Below are 27,925 nucleotides of genomic sequence, written 5' to 3' on the forward strand. Positions count from 1 at the left end.
CAGAGGATGAACTATATTCCTAAAACAGGGCCACCTCGTCAGCAGACCCCATCTCCTCCTTCCTACTCGGCAACCCAATAGCAAGTCTCCCCTCCATATCATTAACTTTTTGCTCTCTACTAGATCAGTACCAGCAATAAACCTTCATACTGTTGTTTCGCCCCTCTAAAAGCAAAAACCAAACCAAATAACAACAGAATCCTCCTGACTGAAGTTCTCCTATAAGGTACCAGACTATTCTTCTCTTCCTTTTGCAGCAAAACTCTTCAAGAGTCTTTACACTTGTCTCCAGTCCCTCTTCTTCCATTTTGTTTCCAACTCCCTCCAAAAAGCATCTGCCCCACCACACCAACCAATTCTCCTCAAGGCCACCGATGACGTCCACGGTGCTGAATATACTGCTCAGTTCTCAGTTGTCATCTTATTTACAGCATTTGACACAGTAGATCACACCTTCTTCATATCCTCTTCTTCAGTTGGCTTCTGGGACTCTTCTCTGGGCTGGCTTTCCTTCTTTTTTAATGGTTGCTTTTTCTCACCTTCCTTTGCTATTTCCTTGTGTCCCAGACTCAAAACTGAGTACCCCAAAGGTCGGTCAGTCCCTAAACCCTTCATTCAATACCTTCTTTCTCACTCATACCTCGGTGTGCTCATCCAGGCTGATGGCTTTAAGTACCATCCGTACGCTCATGTCTCTCAACTATATATTTTTATCCCAGATGTCTTCACTGAGTTGCATACTTCTGTATCCAACTGTCTACCCAACATTTCCTCCTGGAGGTCTCATACCCTTATAAAACTTGCAATGTCCAAAACAGAATAACTGGTCAGTCTCCAAACATCTGCTATGGTCACAGAGCACCCCGCCTGAGTTAATGGCCACTCCTGTATTTCTAGCTGTTCAGGCCAAAATGCTTGGACTATCCTTGACTCTACACTTTGTCCCACACTCACAACTTACCATACGCCAATCTTCCAAATGGATCGCCCCTTTACCACCTCCATCAATTCTTGTCTGGAATATTGCATCAGCCTCCCACCTGGGCTCCCTGCTTCGCCTCTATAGCCTCTTCTTAGCATGTCATGTAGAGTGATTCTTTTAAAAGATAAGTTATGTTATATCTTCGCTCTGCTTAGAACCCCCCTGTGGCTTTCTTCCTCACTCAGTAAAATCCAGAGGTATAACAAAGGCCTTCAAGACACTATATAATCAAGAGCCGCCCCCTCTCCCCGTTTCTGACCTTATCTCCTATTCAGGATCATTCCACTGCTTGCTATTTCTCACACTTGCCAACAAGCTCCTGCCTCAGGGCATCTGCATGTGCTCTTTCCTCTGTCAGGAAGATTCCCCAGAGACCCGCGGCATTTGCCTCCTTACCTCCATCCAGTTTTTATTCAAGGTCACCTTCTCAAGGAAGCCTTCCTTATTGAAAACTGCAAATCCTTCCCATTCCTCTGCTGTGTTTCGAGGGAGTTCTCTACAGTACTTCCTTCTCACCTTCTGATATCTACTGTTGTTTACTGATTTATCTTGCTCACTGTCTGTCTCACCCATGCTGCAGACTGAAGCTTCTCAAGGGTAGGAATTCTGTTTGTTCACCGCTGTAAACTAGCACTTAGGAAGATGCCTGGCACTTAGTAGGTGATGCTTGATAAACATCTGTTGAATTAATGAACTAAATGATGGAATTACAGCTATTAGCTGTGAATGATTTCAGATGTCCAGTCCTTGCGCCTTATTCTGTGGTTCTGAAGGAGCATGGCTGACATGAGACACAGCTGAGCTCAGGGCTCTTTCCAGCCCACAGCCCTTCCTGACACAAAGACACAGAACTGAAGCACCCACCCAAGATAAGTTCAACCACGATCATGAGAATAAATTCTTCCACTGCTAATTTTCGTTAAATCTAATATGAACTAATCCAGAACTTTTTCCAAATATCAATTGTAAAATGAAGGTCTATTCTACTTCAGGCAATGAGCATCCTTTGGTAAACTTTTAAAATTTTTTTCTCAAAATTTAAGCATTAAACATTTAAGGTAAGTGGTTTGTAAACCTCAGGCTTCCAAAGGTTTAGCAGTTATGCCCATAAAGACCTGAGGCAGGTGTTGATGCACAGGTCCTAGTGGTTTCTGAGCCATCTCTGCTTCAACTACCTTCCTCTTGGACTCAAGTCTTCCAGTTCTCCTGACTCCCAATTTAAAGCTGCTCATCTGATACCAAAACTAGCTGCAGCACAAATGCTGTTTTTTTCTAGCCTCTAGTTGAGGGGGCTCCCATGCCACAGATGCACAGCCCTCCTGCCTGCTTAAACCAACACGAACTTTGGTTTATATAGTGCCGAAGAATTATTCAGAGGGCAGGTTTCAGTCAATTTGGTGAATTCATAACTTCTTCAAATAGCCTGAGATGATCAGAAAAAAATGTTTGCTAATTCTTGGCATCCGCAAATATAATCTCTCTGTCAAATGTCAGCTACTTTGACATTTGACAACCGGTACTTTTTGTGATCTATATTCCGGTCAAAGACCTTGGCTAAACACTGTATAGAAAACAAGGCTATAGGCACAAGTTTCCAAGATGGGGCAGTAAGGAGTACATTGCAAGATCATGCCCCAGAAGTGGAGGAAAAGAGTACTTGAAAGATACTGACCCTGTGGGTTTCATGAGAGTTTTCATGTGGCAATTGTAGGGTGAGCTGAAGGGCTATGTCATAGGAGGGGAAGACACAAGGTGGCCGACTCATTAAATACAGGGCAAATTGCTGAATGCAAGACTCCTCTTTCATCTATTGCAAATTTTCATTTAAAAGATCTGTACAAACGAAAATAACCACTCATCAAAAACATGAACCACATCGCGCCTTACAGATAAGAGACATCCAAAAATATTTGTTAATAAATTAATGAGTATTAGAATAAGTTAAAATATTGCTGCTAAACTGACTTCTTAAAAACAGGAGAATTAACATGAAATGATGGGACAAGTCCTCTTAAAAAGTTTAATCTGGCCAAGCACAATGTCTCATGCCTGTAATCCTAGCACTTTGGGAGGCCGGGGCAGGTGGACAGTTTGAGCCAAGGAGTTCGAGACCAGCCTGGACAACATGGCGAAACCCTGTCTCTATAAAAAATACAAAAATTAGTTGGGCGTGGTGGCAGGCACCTGTAATCCTAGCTACTCAGGAGGCTCAGGTGGGAGGATCACCTAAGCCAGGGAAGGTTGAGGCTGCAAAGAGCTGTGATCATGCTACTACATTCCAGCCTGGGTGACAGAGTGAAATCCTGTCTCAAAATATATGTATTATTAATCATAGATACTCCCTTGATTCTTACTATGAGTTACACATAGCTAGGAAAGTCTTTCCAAGAATAGGTAAAACGGCATCTCCAGCTTTAGGGGGTACATAGAAAAAGGAAGAGACAATATATAGATAGGAACTATGTCTCATTACTGGATCCTCAGGGCCTGACCTCATGCCTGGCACGTTGGAGATGGTATATTTGCGATAAATACACATGAGGCCTGCAGAAGGCTCTAGGGTAAGAGTAATGATAAAGCCAGCAAACACAGATACAGACACTGGAAGGCTCGGAGGCACCCTAACAGTTTCCCTTGCTTTTTTGGGGGGGGGGGGGGGGGGGGGGGGGGGGGGGGGGGACGAAGTCTCGCTTTGTTGTCCAGGCTGGAGTGCAGTGGCGTGATCTCGGCTCACTGCAACCTCCGCCTCCCAGATTCAAGCCATTCTCCTGCCTCAGCCTCCCGAGTAGCTGGAACTACAGGCGTGCGCCATCACACCCGGCTAACTTTTGTATTTGTAGTAGAGACGGGGTTTCACCGTGTTGCCCAGTCTCGAACTCCTGACCTCAGGTGATTCAGCCACCTTGGCCTCCCAAATGCTGGAATTACAGGTATGAGCCACCGCGCCCAGCCGCTTTGCTTTTTTATGCTCACATTATTACCGGGCCTGCGAGAGCCACTGTCCCTTCCAGGTTAGAGCCTACAGCTGGGAGAAGTGCTCTTGCCTCTCGAAGCATCCCTTTAAGTCTGATAAAGCAGCTCCTGTGCACAGTGCCCACTTCAACCTGGGACTTGCTCGGCAATTGTGCGTGTTTTTTTTTTTCCAGTGATTAAGCCAAGCAGGCAGATTCCTGCACAGTCTCCTTGCAACAAATCCTGCCAGCAGACCTGACAGACAACAGCACTCAGCGTGTTTCCAAGAAAAAAAAAAAAAAGGAAAAAAGAAAGTAAAGAGTCAACTACTTCACCACAAAAAACCACTTGCCTATTCAAAGTCGTTTGTTGTTAGACAAAGTTCTAAACCAGGGGTCATCAATTTTCTTAGCAGCAATAGTCCAGACCTGGTTAAGACAGTGGAGCCCTATAGTGAGACGGCTCATATATGTATAACCATATACAGCACAAGTGATTTTATGCTATCTCCTGGTCCCAGTAGCTAAGGAGATGCAAAGGCTTGGTGACTGCATTGTGGACAGTTTATATGAAACCAGGAGAAAAGAACATGGGAGCTTTGGATTGCTCCATATTTAATTAAATGAATTTAGTCAGTACTGTACCTACAAAATGCCAGATTCCAAATTAGGGAACAGTAGCAATGGTTACATGTGAGCTTTACCAGCAGTTCTGAGGATTTCAAATCTTTCTACACTTTATAAGCTTTACGTGCGTCCCTGGATTAAGTTGCTTATCCCAAATAAGAAATTGCATATAAAGACAGTGAAACAGTGGGTAAGACACGATGAGTACCCAGTAATATATTTTTATTAGATCTTCTACACATGTATGGCATCTAATGATTATGAATTTTATATTAAATTGCAATATTATTAATTGCATTTAATTCTCACAACAACCCTATGAAGTAGTTATTATTAGTAGCATTTTACAGATGGGAGATTAGGTTTATCTGACTTTGTTCTTTATCCCCTCCTCTAGAACACCCAAGCAGTGGTTTTTCCAAACTAGGAAGACCCCCGTACTGAGCAGAGTTCAGAAGGCAAGGGAAAAAAAAATGTTCTGGGCTCGGAATGGGGTGGGTGAGGGACTTCTAATTCCATTTATTTTAATAGTATTCAGATGAAATGCAGGGCATACAAATAGATATGCACAGTGCAAGTTAACCACCGGAAAGCTCTTCAATCTTGCCAAGTTAGACAGAGCTGTTTCTTTTGTACCAGTTTTAGACCGCAAATCTGGAGAACTTATCTGTAGGGCTGTTTTCCCAAGGCCTCCAAAACAGATCCAGGGCAAACCACACATCCTGGGCTGACACTGTTCAACTTCAGCTTCTGTTGTTTCAGCTCTGAGGCGGTTTCCATGCCAGCATGCAGCCCTTTTGTGTTTTTGCAGCTTCAACCCAGGCCACATTTGTTTAGGTACGTTCACTATCTCCAGTTCAGCTGCCTCCTCTCAGGCTAAAATAACACTTGGCTTATGCACTAAGAAAACGCTGCTATTGTAATTTTGCAGTGGTGGCATTTTTGGAACCAGACTCACAATTCTGTATGCTTTGCATATTGATGGCATTGTTCTCGTTAGTCACATCCTGTCTAACTCTCTCAGTATCGCGGTCCTCGGCTTCCCATCATCCCAGACGAACTCTTGTTGGAATTCCCCCTTCCACCTGTCAAACCCAGTTCCTTGCCTCCCTGCAATCACAGCAATAATAAAAATAACAACAAACAGCAATAATAACAACACTGTCTCTTTATAGCACTTGGGAATTTCAAATGTCATGGTAACAGTTATAGCAATGGGCCCACAAAAAAGCATGGTAGAATAAACAGAGAAACAAGAATATACAAAGAGAAAATGTTGGGAGAACCCCAAACATTTTTCTGATTCTCTTTAGGAAAGGTAGTTTCTAAATCTATTTTTAGACCATTGGGATTTCAGGGTCAAAGAACACATAAGAACTTGCCGAGCTTTATTTTCATCATGCCAAGACAGAGGGCAGGACCACATCTGTGCCCATTCAATAAACAGTAGGCATCATTATCAGCATCATCATTCCTTCAGAGGAAAAGAAACCTCTCACTCAAGTGTTCCCCACTCACACCCCATCTACCTCCCACAGTCCATGACTTCATCTCGCCAAGACCCATTACAATTAGTTTGATACCAACTGTATATCAAAAATCACAGTGCCGCCCATGGGCACTTACTTGTTGGGTTCATTTACACTGATGAAAAATACTAAACCAGGGGTCATCAATTTTCTTAGCAGTGATAGTCCAGACCTGGTTAAGACAGGGGAGCCCTATAGTGAGATGGCTCATATATGTATAACCATATACAGCACAAGTGATTTTATGCTATCTCCTGGTCCCAGTGACTAAGGAGATGCAAAGGTAAATCCTGGTTTGTCTACTTTCAAAATAAATCTACTCATACCTTCACCTCCATCTAAGAAAAATCTACAAAGGCACCGTGATTCTAACCCTTAACGAACCCTGAGGTCTGTGAAATAGCTCTTCTGATGAATCATGGACAACCCCCAAGTCTCTCTAGATTCTTGAAGACTGAAGATCACCTGGACCAAACTGAACATCCCATCTCCTCTGAAACCCTGACTTCCTGCCAGAACCAAACGAGCTCCACAAATAGTGGGAGTGAAGTTGTTTCCTTCAGTGCTTTCTTTCTTGGTCATCCCAGCACATTTCCTTGCATGCAAAACAAAACAAAACTGCTATTTTTTCCTCGCAATTGTATTATAATATCATATTGCATAAATATGACCATGCTGTAAAATCAAATTTCATCCTGAAAATATTAACCATGTATAGTAAAAGCCTAACATGTGCTACCTTCCTGTGAAGCAGGATGTTAACCCTCCCTGTTGACAACAGCATAGGGAAACTTACTATAGACTGGACTTTTTTTTTTTTGAGACGGAGTCTCGCTCTGTCGCCCAGGCTGGAGTGCAGTGGCGCAATCTCGACTCACTGCAAGCTCCACCTCCCGGGTTCACGCCATTCTCCTGCCTCAGCCTCTCCGAGTAGCTGGGACTACAGGCGCCCGCCACCACGCCCGGCTAATTTTTTGTATTTTTAGTAGAGACAGGGTTTCACCGTGGTCTCGATCTCCTGACCTCGTGATCCGCCCGCCTCGGCCTCCCAAAGTGCTGGGATTACAAGCGTGAGCCACTGCGCCCGGCCTAGACTGGACTTTCTAATTCTCAGGATAACCTCCAAATGCAAGAATAAGGAGAAAATTAATACAGATCATTTCTCTTAAGAGCCTAAGACTCAGCAAACAAGAGAAGGGAGATTGTCAGGGACAGACTTCCCTTCAGTGTAACTTTATTCAACACAATATTATTCGGGCACCTACTACTTGCTGGGCTCTATCTAGATAATACTCAAATTGTTGCCTTTGTTCCCAATATCATGGAGCACCAGGATCCAGGGCTAGATGTCACTGTGTTGCAGGAAGTAGGAAAGTCACACATCTACTTTTCAACCTTGACTAAATATTGAGTTGACAACAAATACAAAGCCATAAGATGCATCGTATTCACAAAACACTTGCTCAACTCAAGACCTGAACATAATTGAGACTTTTTTCCTTTGTTTTTCTTTTTTCTCAGTCTATGTATTTTAGTCAACAAAACCATATGCTTGACTTCTGAAATAAAGTGAGGTGAGCCTTCCCTGCCCTGCTTTCTTCCCCTTATTGGGATTTCCATAAGTTTAAGAAAAGACGCTGGCCATTTAGCCTCTAGGGATACTTAGCTTCAGGATCAGCTAGACAAAATCTAAATTTCCCAAGAAATTCCCTCAATACTTTGCCCTTTAAAGCAATATGAATCAAGTATCATGCAGTTCATTCCTGCATGGGGGCAGGAATGGACCATGAAATGACCTCTTTAAAAATCCAAATGAGTAAATACAAAGCCACAAAAATAGTTTCCCACAGCAATTTTCTATCGTCAATGTCTTTCACTAAAACAGCTAAAGAAACTGGATTCCAATTAATCCCTTTACATTACATAATAGAATTAAGCTTATATAATTAAATGTTACAGGAAGGATTGATATTTTGAATACATGACTAAAGCAACAAATAACCTGCAAGAAAAAAACATACAGCTTTGTTTCACTACCGTGTGGCTTCTACCAGCACACCTCCAAATAAGCCATTCTCGCTGAGATGACCAATGGCCTCCATGCTATGAAATCCAACTGAGGATTTCAGTCCTCCACTTACTTGACTCCTCAACAGCATTCACCACAGTTGACCACTCTCCACTTCTTGTAACATTCTTCCCTTGGACACCAGGACAGCTCGGTCTTCTTGCTGTCCTTGTACTCCCCTTTCATTCCTTTTCAGCCTCCTATTCTGACTCCTCCCCTACCTGACCTCTAAATGTGGCAATTTCTCAGGACACAGTCCTGGAACCCCTTTCCTTCCTACTCTATGCTCTCTCCCAAAGTGATTTCATGCATTCTCATTGCTTTAAATACCATGCCAGCAACTCCCAAATTTATAACTTCAGTTCAGACTGATTTTCTGACTTCAGACTCATCTACTTAATTACCTACTTGTCATCTTCAACAGTGGCTCACTGGCATTAGAAACTAAACATGCCTGCAGCTGAATTCTTGATCTCCAGGCACTGGCCCTTCCCTCCACACAACTGCTCCTGTAGGACTCCTGGGAGTCACCCTCCACACCTCCTCCTGCACCCCGCAAAGCCCCTTGCCTGCCCTCTAATCAAGGGCCTGCTCTCTCTTGCTGACCACAGCATCAGCCTCCCAGCCACAGCCACTGCTCTCACTTAGTCCCCTCCAACCCTTTCTCTAGCAACAACCAGAGAGAGCTCCTCAAAGCACACATCTGATCCTGTAACTCCCTACGGGATCTTAAAGCCCCACAAAGGTTTACACTGAGGACCTAAAATGAAGCCTGCAATCTTACGGAATGATGGGATCAACCCCTAGATGAAAATTTTTGTGTTCTTTTTCACTGCTGTAAATAAAGCTCTATGAATTTTTACATTTGTACGCTCCTGTGAAACTCTACACCTGAAACAAGTTATAAACACTTCCGGCATTCTAGAAAGCTGATGCCCCTGTCCCATCCCCACCCTCTTCAGAGGAAACAACTACTCTAGCCTTTATTACAATGAATTAATATTGTCTTTTCTTGACCATTATATGCACTGGCTCACAGAGATCAATAATTTTTTAAACTAAACCAAATTCTTTGAATGCTCTGCAAGTTGATTAGACCAGCTTTAGGACAGTGAAATCCTGGAGTCATCTAATGTCAAATGTCCCAATTCCCAAAATAGTTTGTTAATTTAAAAGTGAGAATGAGGCTGGGCGCGGTGGCTCAAGCTTGTAATCCCAGCACTTTGGGAGGCCGAGGTGGGCGAATCATGAGGTCAGGAGATCGAGACCATGGGGAAACCCCGTCTCTACTAAAAAAATACAAAAAATTAGCCGGGCGTGGTGGCGGGCGCCTGTAGTCCCAGCTACTCGGAGAGGCTGAGGCAGGAGAATGGCGTGAACCCGGGAGGCGGAGCTTGCAGTGAGCCGAGATTGCGCCACTGCACTCCAGCCTGGGCGACAGAGCAAGACTCCATCTCAAAAATAAATAAATAAATAAATAAATAAATAAATAAATAAATAAATAAATGTGAGAATGAAATGCAACCAACACCCCAGATGAAGGTGTCCTTGTGAATTGTCCCTCAGTATTTAAGACAACAGTATTTAAGAGGAACTACTGCCTCTACTCACGGGCTTTGAACCAATCTGGATATTCTGCTAGGGAAATTTAGTCAAAGAGACCACTCTTTAAATTCAAACAGAACTTCAAAGTGACAAAAGTACAATAGCATGAGCAAAGTATATGGCTATAGTCTTAAGAGAGGAACGGGAGTTTATCAGGCCTAAGGTCTTACTGATAGAGTTGTATTGCAATTTAGGAATTAATGAGGATGGGCTGTGGTGGGGCAGCTTGAAGTCTGATAAAGCCTCACCTGCACCCACTGAACATTCTATTCACCCAGGAAGAAGGCTGACAAATCTCTATTTTCAAGGCACAGTCCTTAATTTTGTCTTCTGTCCAGAATAAGGACCTATTCAAATAAATATCCCAGGGAAGCAAATCCCTGGAATGCCTCAGCTCTCCTATAAGTTATTCTGCCACCTGAAGGTCAAAGAGCCATCTCCCCTGGGTTTGGAATTTCGGAAGCCTCTGTGGAGGGGCAGGTGGAAGCGCTCCCTCAATGATCCAATACCCCTCCCTCAGATCAAGTAGAGAATTTCTAGGCCTAAAATCAGGAGTAAATAGGAGTACTACGGACACTCCAGCGAAGTCTGGCAGATTTGACGAAGCTACTCTCACGGCTCATCCCTGGTACTAGAAAGTCTGCCCTCTGCATCCTCTGGTAGCACAAACACTAGTTAAGTGCATCGGCAGACCTGTGCCTCCTGACACCTGCTAAGTGCCAGGCACAGGTTCTGACGACACGATTCCAGGCACATGTGAGGCACTCAAAAAATGCTGGTGACTATTACCATGAACGAATTCCCACAAATCATGGTTTCTGCTTCCTAAATACACACACACACACACACACACAAAAACCTGCTTGCTTCTTCCATTTGAAAAATAAATTAACTTGGGTAAAATCACATCATCCCATCCTCTTTTTGGTAAACTAAACCAGAAGATTTCTTAGAGGAAAAAATATTGCTTTAGAATATTTAATGATATATAAGTCCAGTTTCTCTTTTTTACTAAACCTAAGTTCCTCTTGAATCCCATGCTAGTAATTCTCACTTAGCCTGGCTAAAGATGCAAGGAAGAAAACCTTCCAAGTCTTCTGGTAAATGGAGTAGTGGGTGGGAGGATGAGTCCACTTAGGGCCAGACATCCTTAGATACGTGCTTTGCCAATGACAGCTGACAAACTTGGGAGCAAGGCCATCTTGCACAGGATCCAAGCCCTATACTGTTCATGAAACCAAGAATCACCTAAGACTGAGAGGTCAAGGCTGCATTGAGCCATGATCTCACCCCCTGCTCTCTAGCCTGGGCAACAGAGTGGGATCCTCTCACTTATAAAAAGGGTCAGCCTCAGTGGGGAGAGGAAAGCCATGGCGAGAAGGTAGGAGAAAGACAAACTCGAAGTCTTCTAATTCTTGTACAGTTGTCATTAGCTACCTTCATTATTTTTAAGAGACAGGGTCCTACTCTGTTGTCCAGGCGAGAGTACAGTGGAGCAATCATAGCTCACTTACGTAACTTCGAAGTCCTAGGCTCAAGCAATTCTCCTGCTTCAGCCTCCTGAGAAGCTGGGACTACAGGTGCACACCACCATGCCCAGCTAACTCTTTTTTATTTTTTGTAGGGACAGGGTCTCACTGTTGCCCAGGCTAGAGTGATACATTCATATTTTTATGGTTGTTTCTCACGGGATGTTCTTGAACTTCCTTAGGAATTGTCCGAGTCTGTTTGTTCTGCTGTAACAATATACCACAGACCGGGTAATTTATTTATAAGCAACAGAAGTGTACTACTTACAGTTCTAGATGGTGGGAATTCCAAGATTAGGGCACCAGCAGATTCCGTGTCTCGTGAGGGCTGTTCTCTGCTTCCAAGATAGTGCCTTGTTGCTGCACCCTCACGAGGTAAAAGAGATGGGAGGGGAACAGGGATGAACAGCACCCTCACGCCTCTTATATAAGGTCATTGACCCCACTCTTGAGGGCTCCACCCTCATGACTAAATCACCTCCTAAAGGCTCCACCTCTTAATACTATCACACTGGAAATTAAGTTTCAACATATGGATTCTGGGGGAACACAGACCACGGCCGGAACACAGGGACACTGGGCCCAACTGGGGGCCCCTGTAAGGAGTCCTGGCCTGGCGTAAGCTCTCTGTGTCAATCCCCCAGCATGTGGAATACCAGATTCTTTAGTTGTCAAAGACCTTTAAATTGCTCTTCTCAGCATTTATTCAATACATTTAAGGAGCAAGAGAAGAACTTGGAGTTTTGTAAAGAGTAAATAATTCCTGTCACCAGAATGTGGACTTAATTTCTTAGCAGCCCACACTCCAAATTATCTACACCTGCACCCCAATTTCCTGCCTGCCTTGGTGAGAGCTGTGGCCTGTTCCCGTCTGCTGCTAATCCCTCCATCCGTGTTCCCTCTTGCTTCCTCGGGAATCTCATCCATCAGTTATGCCCTCCTTCAGCTGTATTGTCTGCCCTCCCAATTTAATGCCTGTTCCTCCTCTTCCCCCCCTCAGAGAAGCATACTTATGCCTTACCCGTCTAAATGAAAACCAACAATTTCCCACTTATTTTCTCAAACTTAGCTACTCAAAGTCGTGGACTCACAGTCCTCTTCTTCCTGAATTCAATCCTTCTGTTGGGTCAGCGGCATCTAGCACAGTGGACCACTTCCTCCCTCCTCTTTGAATCTCTCCCTTTGTTTGGCTTTTTTGGCCCCTCTTCCTGCCACTGTCTTCCTAGCATTTCAGCTGCCCAAGGTAGATACGATTCTAACTACATCCTTCCTTCTCTAAGGGCTGACTACAGCCAGGGTGGGCCCTCATTAGCCACATTTGTACTGCATGACACCATGGGCACCTTTCCAAGATGAAACACTAGACTAACTCTCCCAGAAAACTAGAGTTGAGGTCGAAAGACAGTCAATTGGATGGGTGACTTCATTATTTGGGGAGGCTTCAACTCAGGAGCTGTGGGTTTGTCACCCGCACAGAGCAGTGAAGGAAGATGGTATTTAGACAGAAAAAGGAAACAGCTTTGCTGCGATATGAGGAACTTAGTGTGACAGAGTGCCTGCTGTGCTCCTGGAGACTTTTTGGGTCCTAGTTCCAGAACCTTTAGTGCCTTTGATATCCTAAATTCTAAAAAGTGTGTTTTTGCTTGAGCTAGCTTGTGTTGGCTCCTGTGGCCTGTAACCCCAGGAACCTTGATTATCATACCACTCATTTCTCCTCCTCTCTTACAGTGTCCTCTTCCCCCTAACTGCGGATGTCACAGGCACTCACCCTTCACCCTATTTCTCCTCTGGGTCCGCATTCTCTCCCCTGGTGATCTCCTCCACACTCACCTGAGCTCCAGATCTGGACACCCTGAAACACTGCTCATCTCTGCTCAGATTCCTGCAAAGTCCTATAATTAATAATTCCAAAACAACTCAAACGTATCACTTTCCCAATATTTTGTAGACTGACGAGTCACCCCACCATCTATCCGGTCACTGAAGACAGAAATCTAAGTCAAGCTTCCCTTCTTCCTCTGTTTCCCCCTCCACAACCAGTGCCATCACCCTGTCTTGATGATTCTGCATCCTTAGGATCTCAAATGCACGTCTCCTCTCTCTCTGACTTCACTGTATTTTAGATCCCTTCTCCCTTCACCTACATACTATTTGGTCTTCTTGTCTCCTAACATCCCTCCAATCCTTCTCTACTTCTAAATCACAATCTGATTGGATTATCCCCTGATTCCTTTAAGGTAAAGTCCAAAATCCTTGGAACAACATCCAAGAACACTGATGATCATTTTATTCCTGCCTACTCTGCCAGCCTCATCTTTTTATTTGTAGAGACAGGGTCTCACTCTGTCACCCAGGCTGGAGTGCAGTGGTGCAATCATAGATCACTGAAGGCTCTGACTCCTGGGCTCAAGGGATCCTCCTGCCTCAGCCTCCTGAATAGCTGGGATTTCAGGCATCACCACACCCAGCTCCAGCCTCAATTTTTACCACTTTCCAAAAAGGCCCCTAAACTCCATCCATACTGAACAACTTGCAGTTTTGTGAAGTCCCGAATGCTCTCCTGCTTCTAAACCTTTATACCTAATACTCTAATGCCTCCCAGCAAAGCCTGCCTTCACTTCTTCAAAGGTTAAGTCCAGTTAATTCAACTCTGTGTCACCTCTTCCAGGAAGCCTTCCTTGAGTGATGTCTAATACTCACCCACCTGCAACTTAGGATTAGGTTTACAGCCTCTGTGCTCACACAGTAGCTTTTGCATAACTTTTTCTCAGGCTTTTTGATGATATTTGGTAATTGTCCACCTCCACCTGTGTCTCTTCCATAAGACTGTAAGTTCCTTAAAGGAAGAGATGGTGTCTTTCTTCTATTTACCTTCACAGTACCTGCGATTCAAAAAAGGCTTTTTGGGTATCTTGTCCTGGGCACCCAGCCGGGAATTAATGAGATAAAAAGAAAACTGAAAATCTCCAGAACCAGAATATATTCCTTTCCCTCTAATACAGCTTTGCAAATGAGAAGGAAAAGATAAGGGTATGTTTTCTGCCATTGTTTTGCTGGAGCTCTAAGGCCTGTTCTTTCTCTTGCTTGAGATTGCTCAAGGCGGTTCTCTATGTGCATTTAGAGTGGCTGGTCTTTCATGCCCTGCACAGTGCTAGCCCAGAGCTCCACAAGCCAGTTCAGTACAAAGTGCTAGCTACCACCCCACAAAGGTTTTGTAAATATTTTAACTATGAACAAAAAGGTCTCTTCTCTCAAAGAATCTAAGATCCTAAAGGCTTGTTGGGATGGAGTCACGTATCTCCTCGGCCTAGGATCCTAAAGTGCCCCTCGATCTGGTGTTAATGTGCTTGTTTAATCTCCTGCCCTTTAGTGTGGGCTGGACTAGTGACTCTCTAACCAACAGAATATGGCAAAGATGGTGGATGTCTTTCCAGCAGACTGTATCTCTTGCTGGCTTTGAGGAGACAAGTTCCAATGTTGAGAAGGCCCATGTAACCAGGAACTGAGGGTGGCCTCCAAAGCAGCTAGAAACTGAGGCCCTCAGTCCAAAAGCCCTGAACAAACTGGATGATGCAACAACCATGGGAGCATGGAAGTGGATCTTTCCTGGCTGAGCCTTCAGATGAGATCCCTGTCCTGGCTGACAACCGATTGCAGCCTTGTAAGAGACCCTGAAGCACAGGACCCACCTAAGCCATACAAAATTTGAGATAATAAATACTTGTTGTTTTACTTGTGGCAGTTTGTTATGCAACAACAGATAATTCATACAATCTCCTTTATCCTGATTGAAAGTCTAGCACCTGAAAAAGAGAAAAAAACAACAACAACAACTTTGTTTTTCAGCAGGTTACCTAGGAAGCCATCATCATGTACATGTTTAACTAAAAATGAAATATCCTCTAAAAACAGGCTTGTAAATCATTTCAGTATTCTACAAGCTAAGGCTAAAAGAATCACACAAGACAGTGTGTCAAATGAGTTGGGGGAAAAGGAAACAAAGTTAAAACTTGTAAAGGGGCCCTGGAGAAAATCTGCAGGCTCCATTGGTTTATTTAACTTTCAAATCTTATTAAATTTGCTAGATGCGTGTTAGCATTCAGGGTTCATTTACTTTTATTCTGACTTCTATAAATAGGTACTCTATGAGCCCTGATAAATGACTTAAAATCTTGCTTGACTTCAATAAAAAAATTAGCAAGTTAATCTTAAAAATTCTACACATAGAAATGAATGAAAACCTTCCTCTGGGCCAACCTCCACTCCCTGCAAGTGCACCTCCCCCAGCCCCTGGGCTCTTCTTGCCATCCTTGTTCTTTTTCTCTGGCTCTGTGTTTATAATATCTGGCATTCTCCCAACTCACCTAGCTCTGGCTCTCTTGTAAAAACAAACAGAAGCTACCTGGGGCTCTTTATTCTCGCTCGTTTACATTCTTTCCCTACCAAGGGGTCAGGGATGTCAGAGTTGGTGGCAACCAGTCAAGCCCAGCATGGAATGGCCCTTATCTATCAATGCAGTGTGTTCCTGCCCGTGAACACGCCGGCATTTATTTATCTAAAATTATAAGTAAAAATGTAGGTAACTGCCACAAATCAGAGACTAATGAATCTAAGAGTTCAGCCCAGAGCTGTGATCAAGGTAGACAAAAGCCTTATACAAAGCTCATATTTAATAAAAAAGGCAGGCAGTGGGTGAAAGGTGGAGATATAATCTATATGACCCATAAAATATATGGAAAACAAAAGCAAATGTGAAATTCCATGTGGTTTAATCATACAGAATGCGTGTTTGAATAATTAGCCACCCACACTGAAGCACAGCTTCCTTGTAAGTCATTAGTTGATGTGAGCTGAGAGTAACGTCCGTGTCATGCGTTCCACTAGTTGCACACATATGGTTATATGATCCATCAGTATGTTCAACAGCGCTCCTCTCTGCCCTGATAGCCAGGGTTAGTCATCTAAATTGGTGTGTCCAGTAACAGCATTTTTGAACTCCCAAGAAGACTAAAATTGGTTGTTGAGGAACAAAAATATCAGACATCATAGTTTGTGGTCCTCCAAGGCTCAACCCTACCTGTCAAAATGTTATTCCTTAATATTTAATTTCTCTTCACTTCTCAGCCTTTTGGATAAGATCAAGTGTAGTAGCTGTTCTTATCAGTTTAATACTTAATTTTTCTCATTAGGAAGATGTAAATTAAATTAAATTTTTCTCCTAGGGAAGGAGTAGCAATAATAAAAATAAAAGTTGAGAAACACAGCTGTAAATATGTAGAATTCTAAATGAGCATACAGAGAAGAAAATAAGCATAAGAAGTGCAGACACTAAAAAAAAAAAAAAAAACCTCAATAACAATCCAATAACCAGATCAATTTGTGTATTAAAAAAGCAGCAGAACTAGAGAAAGCCAAAGACAGGTACTGACACAGGATTGGAAACTCTGAACTTGAAATCAGAAGACCTACATTGAGTCAGTTCCTAACATGTGATTATAAGTTGCACAACCTTAGAGAAAAGCTACTTATTTGGGTTCCTTTTCCTTTCTCTGTAAAAGTAGAATGAAAATGTCTAATTCCAAGGTCCCTGCAATAGTTAAATAAGATAGTATTCGTGAAGTGCTTTGCCAACAAGATGATGTGGTTCAGTTGAAAGGTAACATCATCCAGCAGAATTATCTAAACACTGGAGAACTTTGCATGGGCAAAAGATTATATTAATAAGCCTAGAGGTGACATTACTGTGAATTAGTGGTTCAAGAGAGTGTTAGACTGATGAAGGGGCTGCTCATTAGCAACAGTATGTCCTGTAGAGCAAAACACACCAATGACCTAATGTGACTGATCTATTTTAAGGGGATACTGAGAGAGATTCAGACCACTAAGAGATAGTGAGAGAATGCTTTTCTCCTATTAACTAAACCAGTGGTTTCAGCTTCAAATCACCTGGGGTGATTTTGAAAACTTCTGAAACATGTCTGAACCTCAAGATTGTGAGTACTCCAGAAATGCTACAGAGTAAGTGAACACTGACAAAGTTGCCGTGAAATATGCATTCTCATACACCACTGGTGGGAGTGTTAATTAGTACAGCCTTTAGGGAATATAATCTATTAATATGTATCTTTTTTTTGTTTGGTTTGATTTTAATGTTTTAAGTTGGTACCCTTCCTGGAGTAATTCTATGTCTAAGAATTCATCCCAGGGAAACAATGAGAGAGGAACAAAAATGTATCCATAAGGATGCCCCTCAAAGTATCATTTTATGTCTGTATGTTGCACCAATCAGGATAGCTTGACTTAACTTTAAACATGCAAAAAAAAATTTGTACTCTGTAAATCCATGTTGTGGGTGGGAATATCTGACAAGTAAACAAAAGAAACAATAAATCAAAACAAGATGCTGCAAAAAGTCAGGTGTCATCTCAGCCAAAACTCATTAATTTTTCAAAAAGTTGAGAATTTGCCAATGAATTCAGGTCGGGTCAGGTCAGGCCTTCCATCATCCTGGTGATCTCAACTAACCTCAAAATCAAACAGCAGACAATTAGCAATTAAAGCATCTTAAAGGAATAAGTAACATTGCAGGCTAGGGCAGGACAGGGAGAAAGAAAATCAAATGTATTTCACTGGCTTTCTTTTTAAATTCCCTATCTTCTTGAGTCAGGCCTCCCCAGGATTTGCAACTCAACACTGGCCTAAGATTCTCCACCACAAATGACTTCGCATTCTCAAGAGATTAACTGTTCACTCAAAGCCCTTCTGAAAAGCTGCTGAAATCACTGCAGATCTTCTGTAAGTCCTACCTTCCTATGGGCTACAAGATAAAAATATTAGCTCAAGAGTGAGATAAGAAAGGCCCATTTTTTAAAAGTAGGAAAGAAAATAAAGTTCTATGAAGGAGACTAAATTCTGAGCTTTCAGATTTTTAGTGTCAACAACCCAAAATATGAGAATGAGAACTAAGAGGGCAAAAGAGTATTTTTATCAAATGCATTTACCAAATATTATTAAGCCCCTACCCACCAAATGAGTCAGACCAGCCTGGTAATCCTGCTATGAGGAAATCTGCAGAAGATCTACATCAACCAAATATATACTTATAAATAGCATATGTGTAGTGCCTGCTGTTTCTCAAAGCACTTTACCATGTGATTTATCATTCAGTCTTCATATTAACCCCATAAGGTAAGCAGAGAAAGAACGATTTAACAAAGACAGGCACACAGATCTAGGTTAGCTGACTTGCCCACATTTACAGAGTCAACTGATTACTGAAGGCATCAATATTCAAATCTAGCTCTTCCAATTTTCTTCACGACATATCACACTAGGACAGCACACATAAATTGCACATATGTGACATGAGAACATGACTAAGCAGGATAGAGCGCTGTGGACACAGACCTGGGAGCCAGACTGCTCACTTTCATGTCCCAGTGCCATCACCTATTGGGTCGTGTGATTGGGGGAAAATTATTAAAACACTTTGTGTATCAGTTTTCTCATCTGCCAAATAGGGATAATAATGGTGCCATATGGTGATGATGAAGATCAAGTATAAATGTTGACCACAGTGACTGGCACACAGCAAAAGGTTCGATAAATGTTAGCTTTGATCATCATGGGCATCGAGAACAATTCTCTGATTAGTCAAGGTCAGATGCAAATACACTGAGCCCAACTGCATGTTACATGTGTGTAAGTGCTGTTGATGGGGCTCAGAACATATTAACACAAAATATGGCACCTTGGCATAGTGAAACTTTAAGGCTAAAGGAATGTGAGAAAAATTCCTTCAGTAGCAGGAAGGTCTCTCTGACCTGCCCCCATACTTCTCCCCTGAAGCTGGTCAAAAAACCTAAGAAGGACTTTCTGACTTTCCCTTGAAGCCGATCATTGACCCTCATCTAAGAGGTGCTTCCCTATACCAGGAGAAAAGGAACATCCTTGTCTCTGAAGATGAAGCGTCACTGTTTTGAGTTGAATGTGTCCCCCAAATTGCATGTGTTGAAAACTTAATCTCCCATGCAACAGTGTTGAGAGGTGGGATCTTTAAGAGGTGACTCGGAATGGATTAATGTCATTATTTTGGGAGTGGGTTATTTATCATAAGAGTACGTTCGTAAGAATATAATGAGTTCTAGCCCCCTTCACTTCTCACTCTCTCACATGTACTCTCCTTCCCTTATACCTTCCGCCATAGGATGATGCAGCAGAAAGGCCCCCAGCAGATGCCACATCCTTGATATTTAACTTCTCAGACTCTGGAACCATGAAACAAGTAAACTTATATTGTTTATCAGTTGCCCAGTCTCAGCCATTCTGTTGTAGCAGCAAAAAAATGGATTAAGACAGTTATGGAGCAGAATCTGAACAAACAGACCTTTCTAAGTTCCGCTCAATTTATTCCCATTACATTATACCCTTTTTATCCTATCATATTTCTCCACAACTATCCACCCATTATCAAACCTAGCCTAAAAATACTCAGGTTTACCCATTTCTGTGGGTCTCAATTTCCTTATGAAGGCTCCCACGCCACATAAAAATTTATTAAATAAATGTGTATGCTTTTCTCTTGTTAATCTGTTTTTTGTCATAGAGGCCCCATCCATAAACCTACAACGGGTAGAGAAAAAAATATTTTTCCTCTCCTCCACTGTATTAGTTTCCTATTGCTGCTGTAACAAATTATCATAAAATTAGTAGCTTGAAACTTACACAAATGTGTTATCTCAAAGTTCTGAAGGTCAGAAGTCCAATATGGGTCTTACTGGGCTAAAATCAAGCATCTGCACAGTTTCATTCCTTATGGAGGCTCTAAGGGAGAATGAGCTTCCTTGCCTTTTCTAACTTCCAGGGGCTACATGCACTCCTTGGCTCATGGTGCCTTCCTTTATCTTCAAAGCACATCATTGCAACCTCTGCTTCTTCTGACTATCCCCTCTCTACCCCTGCTTCTCTCATCACATCACCTTCTCTGCCCCAACCCTCCTGCCTTTCTCCACCACGATAATAAGATAATAGCCCCATCTCAGGATCCTTAACTTAACCACCTCTAAGAAATCCCTTTTACCATGTAAGGTAACATACTGACAGGTTCCAGGGATTAGAACATGAAAATCTATAAGGGACCATTATTCAATTTACCACAGGTACCAAGGATATAAAAATGAATTTGATACAACCGCTGAGCTCAAGGACTTCACAAACTATTGAATAAAACAGACATATTCAAAAAGAAAATTAATTCTCATGCACATCAGACTACAGTACTCAGTATGGTTAGAGAAGAAATGAAGTGCTCTGTGGGTAACAGAGGATCCATCTGTTTATCCCGACCAAGAAAGGAAAGGAGGACTCAAAGAAAGTGATGTGTGTTTAAGAGACCAGAATATGCCATCCCAAAGTATGCCTCTTTGGCATAAAGATTATTTCAAGCTGATTATTTTGAACACTGAAAATACAGGAGAAGCTCTAAAAGCAGAGTAGAAGTTACCTTTTGTAGGAAAATTTACATCTATAAAGGAAATCTCTATTTGTAACTGTGTCACCCTCTCTGCATCAGGAAAGATGACTCTAAATCACTAGAGACTTGTATTAATGGAGAAGGCACTGACTTAAATCTATATAAGGAATCTTACCCTTGTGTCTCATGCTTTTCCTGGTTACCTCCCATAACTGTATCCCCCAACAGCTTTCTTTGTTCTAGCTGAAGATGATATTTAAGCCTGAATTCAAATCTACCCTTTTGAGATTTACTCATTTATCTGGGTATCTCCCATGTATATTTGAAATATACATGTTAATAAACTCGTTTTTCTCATCTTAGTCTGTCTGTTGTTACAGGGGTCCACCCCAACTAAGAACTATAAAGAACAGAGGAAAACAACTTTTCTTCTCCTACACATGCATAGAATTGAGCACTGATGTGTGCTCAAACTGAGGTGATGAAGGGTGTCCCAGGAAAGTACATTGAAAAATTAGCAACATTGAATGGGCTGGTGTGATCAGAGTCTGGCAGATAAAGGGAGTAGAAAATGATCAGAAGAAAATGTTGAAAAGGGACATCAAAGCTATATTGTGAAAGGCTACAGCTAGAGAAAGGGACTTTTCAATAGAATGAAAGGCCACTGAAGGCTACTGAACCCATCATTCAGATTTATGTTTCAAAAAGAAAACTCCAGAGGCAGTGGAGACAGTGGATTGCTGAAGGCAGAACCCAATTTAAAAGCTACTTCAATACTCCAGAGGAGAAAAAAAAAAAAAAAAAAAAAAACAAGTAAAGACTAAATTAAGGAAGTAATATAGGAAATAAAAGCAAAGATAGATGTGAGAGACATTTCCAAAGTGACATCAACAGGACTCAATGACTAGCTGAATACTGTATAAGATGGAGACAAAATTGATGCTGAAATGACTAGCTCAAGTGCATGGTAGAAGTTGATGCCACTGAGGTCTCAGAGGCATTTGAACCACAGCAACTCCATCTTGAATAGGGGCTGGGTAAAATAAGGCTGAGACCTACTGAGCTGCATTCCCAGGAGGTTAAGGCATTCTAAGTCACAGGATGAGATAGGCGGCTGGTACAAAATACAGGTCACAAAGCCCCTGCTGATAAACAAGTTGTGGTAAAGAAGCTAGCCAAAACCCACCAAAGCCAAGATGGTGACAAAAGTGACCTCCAGTCGTCCTCACTGCTCATTATACACTAATTATCATGTATTAGCATGCTAAAAGACACTTCCAACAGTACTATGACAGTTTACAAATGCCACAGCAACGTCAGGAAGTTACTTTATATGGTCTAAAACAGGGAGGAACTCTCAGTTCCAGGAATTGCCTACCTCTTTCCCAGAAAACTCATGAATAATCCACCTCTTGTTTAGCATATAATCAAGAAGTAACTGTAAGTATACTCAGGTGAGCAGCCCATGCCGCTGCTCTGCCTATGGAACAGCCATTCTTTTGTTTCTTTTCTTTCTTAATAAACATACTTTGACTTTACAATATGAACTTGCCACAAATTCTTTCCTGCACAAGGTCCAGGAACCCTCTCTTGGGGTCTGGATTGGGATCCCTTTCTAGTAATTGAGGGATACAAAAAGCAGAGAAAGAGGAAGAAGTACATGAAGGGCTATGTTTTAGATGTGCCGATTAGAACCTTTCATGGAGTTAACTCTAAGAAAAAGAAAAAACAGGAAGAAATGCCATCTGCTGTCTGAGAGACATGAAGGAGTTAAAGGGCCTGGCTTCTAGTTCTTTTCTGTCATTTAATAGCCTTGTGATGTCCAGTCACTCAACTTCTCAGGGCCTTGGTTTCACCATCTGTGAAGCAGAAGGTTGGGATACGAGATAATCATTAAATTCCCTTCTAATGTTTATATGTGTCTAATATCTGTGACATTATTTTCTCCTCGGTTTCAAACATTTTTTTCAGCCACTCTTGACATCAGCCACTAACAGAAAATCCAGTGGCTCCTAATTTTCAACTAAAGAGATAAAGTTTAAAAGGAGAAGCTAAAGACACTAGCCATCATTGTGTGCCTACTGTGTGCCAGGCACTCAGCCTGCCATGCTGTCCTCCAGCTGCTTCTCCCATTAGCCTGGACACCCCCATAGGAATCTCAGAAAAGCTCTGAGTCATGAAAATCAAAGACGTGCATGGAAATCAAAGATGTGCAGTCATGGAAATCAAAGACAGACATATATAATGTTAATATTTTTTTCCATTTCTGTTTTATGTTCCATTCCCAAACACTCCTTTAAAATATGCTTGTGCCAACAGCACAACAAACGAGTTTTTTTTTAATTTGATACTGAAAAATTACATAGAGGATCATTGGAGCATAGAGATGGAGGAGGTAAGTATATTTTTCAATTGTTTTATTTAAAGAATAATAAATTGAGATAGTACTTTAATGAGGTCACTGATATTAAGGACTCCACTTAAAACTCAGTGGTTTCCACTGCCCATTGCAATAATTCTCAATGGAGAGAAAGCAAGGACTTATCACAATCACCTTGTGGGTTTTTAAAATTATTAATGTGCCCCGTCCTCCACCCAACAAGATTCTGGTACTTCCCCAAGTTGACAATCACAGGAATATTCATCCTCCTCTTAAATTTAATACTGTAAACCAAAAACGTTGGAAAACTACTAATATCTAGAATAAAATTCAAATTCTAGTCAAATATATATATATTTAGAAAATATACATATTTGCATATTCATCTCTGATTAGGCTCTATCCCACCTTTTTTGTGTCCCACTTCTAGATACTCACTCTCTTACACATTTGACTCTAAATTTAAACAAACAACTTCCCCCAATTGCCCATGCTGCTTTATGCTCTAGGACTTGATTCACATTCTTTTGGCCTTCTTTCTGGCCCTCTCTGGGTGCACCCAGTTAGCATAAGTGGCTTACTTCAAGTGTTATCTTCTAGTTAAAGCAATCCCTGAATGGAACCGGCCAGTCCCTATCTTTGTGTCCCCATTGTACTTTACGTCATGATTTCTCTAACTCTTTATTAAAGACTTGTTACTTGTCTATATGTCCCTAGTATGTTTTAGGTTCCCGGAGGTAGAATAATCGATGTTTGCTGATTGAGTGAATGAATATGATAATATAATAGGAAGAAACAGCAAGTATATTATTTGGTCCCTTTAAGGCAAGGATATCTTCAAAATCCATTTATAGGTCCAGAAAACATTACTTTGTTTATTCACTATTAACAAAGGTAAGAACTTCTAAAGGTAGTACTATTTTTGAAATATAATGTATTTCAGCCGGGTGCAGTGGCTCATGCCTGTAATCCCAACACTTTGGGAGGCCGAAGCGGGCGGATCACCTGAGGTCAGGAGTTCAAGACCAGCCTGGACAACATGGTAAAACCCTATCTCTACTAAAAATCCAAAAATTAGCCAGGCATGGTGGCACACGCTTGTAATCCCAGCTACGCAGGAGGCTGAGGCAGGAGAATCACTTGAACCCAGAAGGCGGAGGTTGCAATGAGCTGAGATCGTGCCACTGCACTCCAGCCTGGGCGACAGAGTGAGACTCTGTATTTAAAAAAAAAAAAAAAAAAGAGAAAAAGAAAAGACAAGAAAGAAAGAAATGTATTTCATGATTTAGAGAGCACAGAATGAACCAGGCACACAAAATGGTCACTGAAAATTAACTGAATAAAATGTTTTCAAATTGTATTTATTATACCATCATGTCAAAAACAAAGAGTAGAAATTGAACTATCACCATCTTAAAGTTCATGCTGTAGTGAGATTATAATTTGTAATACTAAAACAGCGGGACATTTATTTTTGTTTCATCTGTGCTGAAACAGGTACAGTTTTGGCCTTTGGGGATATATTTATGGCCATATCAGTCAACAGGCCCAGAGAAACAGCTCTCAGGGAATATGATCATTACTGATGGCAAAAATAAAGTAACCATGTTAACATGTGCCAGGTGAGATTGTTACTGATGTGCACAACTATTAAATGGAACCCTGGAAAAAAGTGTCAGGAGACTATGTGTCCAAATCCTCCCTCGATCCTAAAAGACAATGCCTTTTCCTGCAAAACGTGCTTACTCAGTGTCAATCATAATGCAAACAAATCACACTGTGACACAGGCACTTGAAGTTAAAGCTCATAAAGCTCTCTTCAGTAGAAGAAAAATCTAATTCAATGGTTAAATGCCAATCAGGGTAGATAACTAAGTAGGAGCCAAAAATACAAGGCTTAAAATTCTACTGCAACTCCTTTGGAAATGCATTACTACTGAATGGCTGTCAGAATTAGAACATTAAGTGAGTTAGCACCATTAACTTGGGGAAAAAAGACAGAATGGCTCCTATTTAAGCAAACACAAAGAATCCCAGTAAATTTTTGAAGAGTTGCATGTTAAAATGGTTTGGAAAACTTTCTCAGCCTAACAGTACATACAAGTGAATTTGGATAATGAAAACAATCAGTAAACAAAGAAAAATCAAAATTGCTTTATCTACAACTATTACACATATGTCATACATACATAAAGAATCAAATATCTCCTACAGTAGTCAAGAATATTTGGACTCCACTGATCCACTCATCCTGAAAAAACATTTAGCCTTTAAGGAAAGGGCATTATTTCCTTGGCCAAGGAGACTGTGAGCTTCACCATTTAACCTTTCCATCTGCCTTCTCCTGAGTTGCCACTTCCTCCTGCATGACAAAAAGTAAATGAGGGGTACTGGGCTCAGGGGAAGGGATCAGAAGAGATCTGCTCTAAATCACCAACCCAGAAATTCTCCTCCTGTCTACAATATGTCTTGCCCCAAGTTCTTTACCAAATCATGAAAAGAAATGGCACTCAGGCTAGAGGTAATGGGGAAAAAGAAGACATCCAGAAGAGGCCAGTAGTCATACTTGGAAGACGGAGGTGATGTGTCCACGAAGGGAAGGAAAACATCTCGTGTGTTTGAAGCTTCTCCAGCCCACAGTGATTTTTCTTTTACTAATACATAGAAAAGAGGTCACCAATGATAAGTTTGTACAATGTGGTCCTACCTCCAACCACAACTTATTGGTCCGTGTTGATATCTGTCCCAAGATAGGCCAATGAGCTTTCTTCCCTAGGACTGTTGAGTCTAGTACTGGAGAAAGCATGAGTCAGTCCTAAATGGTGGCATAAACTAAGAGATGTGTATATTTCAGCAGCATCTGAGGACATCACTCCCACCTTGTTTGAATACTTGTTTTGCATTAAGAAAGAACGAAACCAGTAAGGTAACAGAAAAAAAAAAAGGTGGGGAAAGAGTATTAAATGCTCTCAAGTCCCTGCTACTGCCCTGTTCTTCCAGCATTTTGACTATTTAACTCTTCTTTCAATTTATTTTACACTTTATAACATAACAGAGGGGTGGCACAGTTCATCACCATAAACATTTATTGTTAGGCAAGCACACAGACCCAGAGTGCAAAGGCCAATCCCCACAGAGTCCACAGAGAGCAAGTCAAGTGAAAGAGAAAGATACATTCTGGCCCAGACATGAGATTAATGCTCCTAAGTTAATTTGAGCCAGGTATTTGCTGCTTACAAACAAGATTCTACATACTTGGTAAGAAAAATAAAAAGATTTTATTCCTGGGTACCTTTGAACATAATAGGAGAGTTAAGGGGATGACTAGTTTGAGAAGTAAAGACCTCCATGACATTTGGCCATCTGAGTATACAAAAGTCCCTTGTCTTGCTGACCGCTAGGTTCCTTGGGAACTGATTACTCATATATGTGGATCTATGTGCATATGTATGTATGTAGGTTTATGACTATCGGGTCTTAAAGCCAACATCTCTTCTCTGATTCAATGCAATCTCAAGATAACATAAGATTATTTTGGAATGGTAACAAAAACAATTTTGAAGTCCTCAAAGAAGTTCTGAAAGTTTCTAATTTTCTAAAACTGTATGCAAGACTTTGACAAAGTATATAAAATGCTAATGTTTATGAGATAAGATGAATTGAAGACCATGTCTCATGCAGCTGATTAGAATTGACAGCTGAGGCTGATTTAATTCCTATCATATCAATGTAAACTATGCATTTTAGCAAAAGGTGATGTTACCAAAAAGATGTATTCTTCTACTGACACTAGCAAGTTTTGATATTTAGAAATATAATGCTGAGACTGATGGTAGTTTTCTTGGGCACATCTTGATACACAACTCTATGAGCCTGCAATATTAAAAACACTCCAGATTAACATTTAATGTAACTTTGAAAAGATTAAGCCATTTACCAGGAACAGTTTTATCCCATAGGAAAAAATATAATTAATTAAATAACTTTTAATTAAATAAATTCTCGTTTTCTTCATTTGAGTGTCTAGTGGCTACTTCATAACACCACAAGCGCTCTACACTCATAAGTCTATGGTTCCTCAAACTCTTAAATGCCCCAATTCTCAGGGCTCACGAGCTTTCAAGGCAAACAAATCTGCACATTGTGAGTGAGTACAGGAGGCACAATTTTTGGCTAGCCCTACCATTATGTAAGCCAATATCGCCAAGGTTAGCTGCTTCTTCAAATTTTGCAGGTCATTAATATTCTTGAACTTCTATTCAAGCTTGAAGCATGTCGGCTTTTTCCACAATGTATAAGGTTAATTGCATTCCAAGCCCTCTTATGCTGTACAGTGAAAAGAAAAGGTGAGCAGGTGGTTGACGGACTCGTCTCATGGTGTTCCAACAGCACAGGTGCATTCCTTAATACAAATTAAATAATGGGGCCATAGAAAGCTGCTGTAGCTTGGTCTAATCTCTTATTCCTTCACGTGTTGATGCTCTGCACCTCTGTTTTGAATGGTTTGCTTTTTAAAATGCTATAGGAGGCCAGGTGCGGTGGTTCATGCCTGTAATGCCAGCACTTTGGGAGGCTGAGGTGGGCAGATCACGAGGTCAGGAGTTTGAGACCAGCCTGGCCAACATGGTAAAACCCCGTCTCTACTAAAAATACAAAAATTAGCCGGGTGTGGTGGCATGCACTTGTAATCCCAGCTACTCGGGAGGCTGAGGCAGGAGAATTGCTTGAACCCAGGAGGCGGAAGTTGCGGTGAGCTGAGATCATACCACTGCACTCCAGCCT

General features: G+C 41.6%; 1 protein-coding gene and 1 pseudogene across 2 annotated transcripts in view; one reads left to right on the forward strand and one right to left on the reverse strand.

The window, feature by feature from the left end:
• The window catches only part of LYPD6 (LY6/PLAUR domain containing 6), a 142,954-nt gene that overhangs the window by 90,941 nt on the left and 24,088 nt on the right, over positions 1-27,925 (reverse strand). The gene's annotated exons all lie outside the window — the stretch shown is intronic.
• On the forward strand, positions 16,404-16,529 carry LOC116463080 (U2 spliceosomal RNA; annotated as a pseudogene).

This window comes from Hylobates moloch, unplaced genomic scaffold (assembly GCF_009828535.3).
Source record: "Hylobates moloch isolate HMO894 unplaced genomic scaffold, HMol_V3 SCAFFOLD_24, whole genome shotgun sequence".
In the NCBI taxonomy this organism is placed as follows: domain Eukaryota; kingdom Metazoa; phylum Chordata; class Mammalia; order Primates; family Hylobatidae; genus Hylobates; species Hylobates moloch.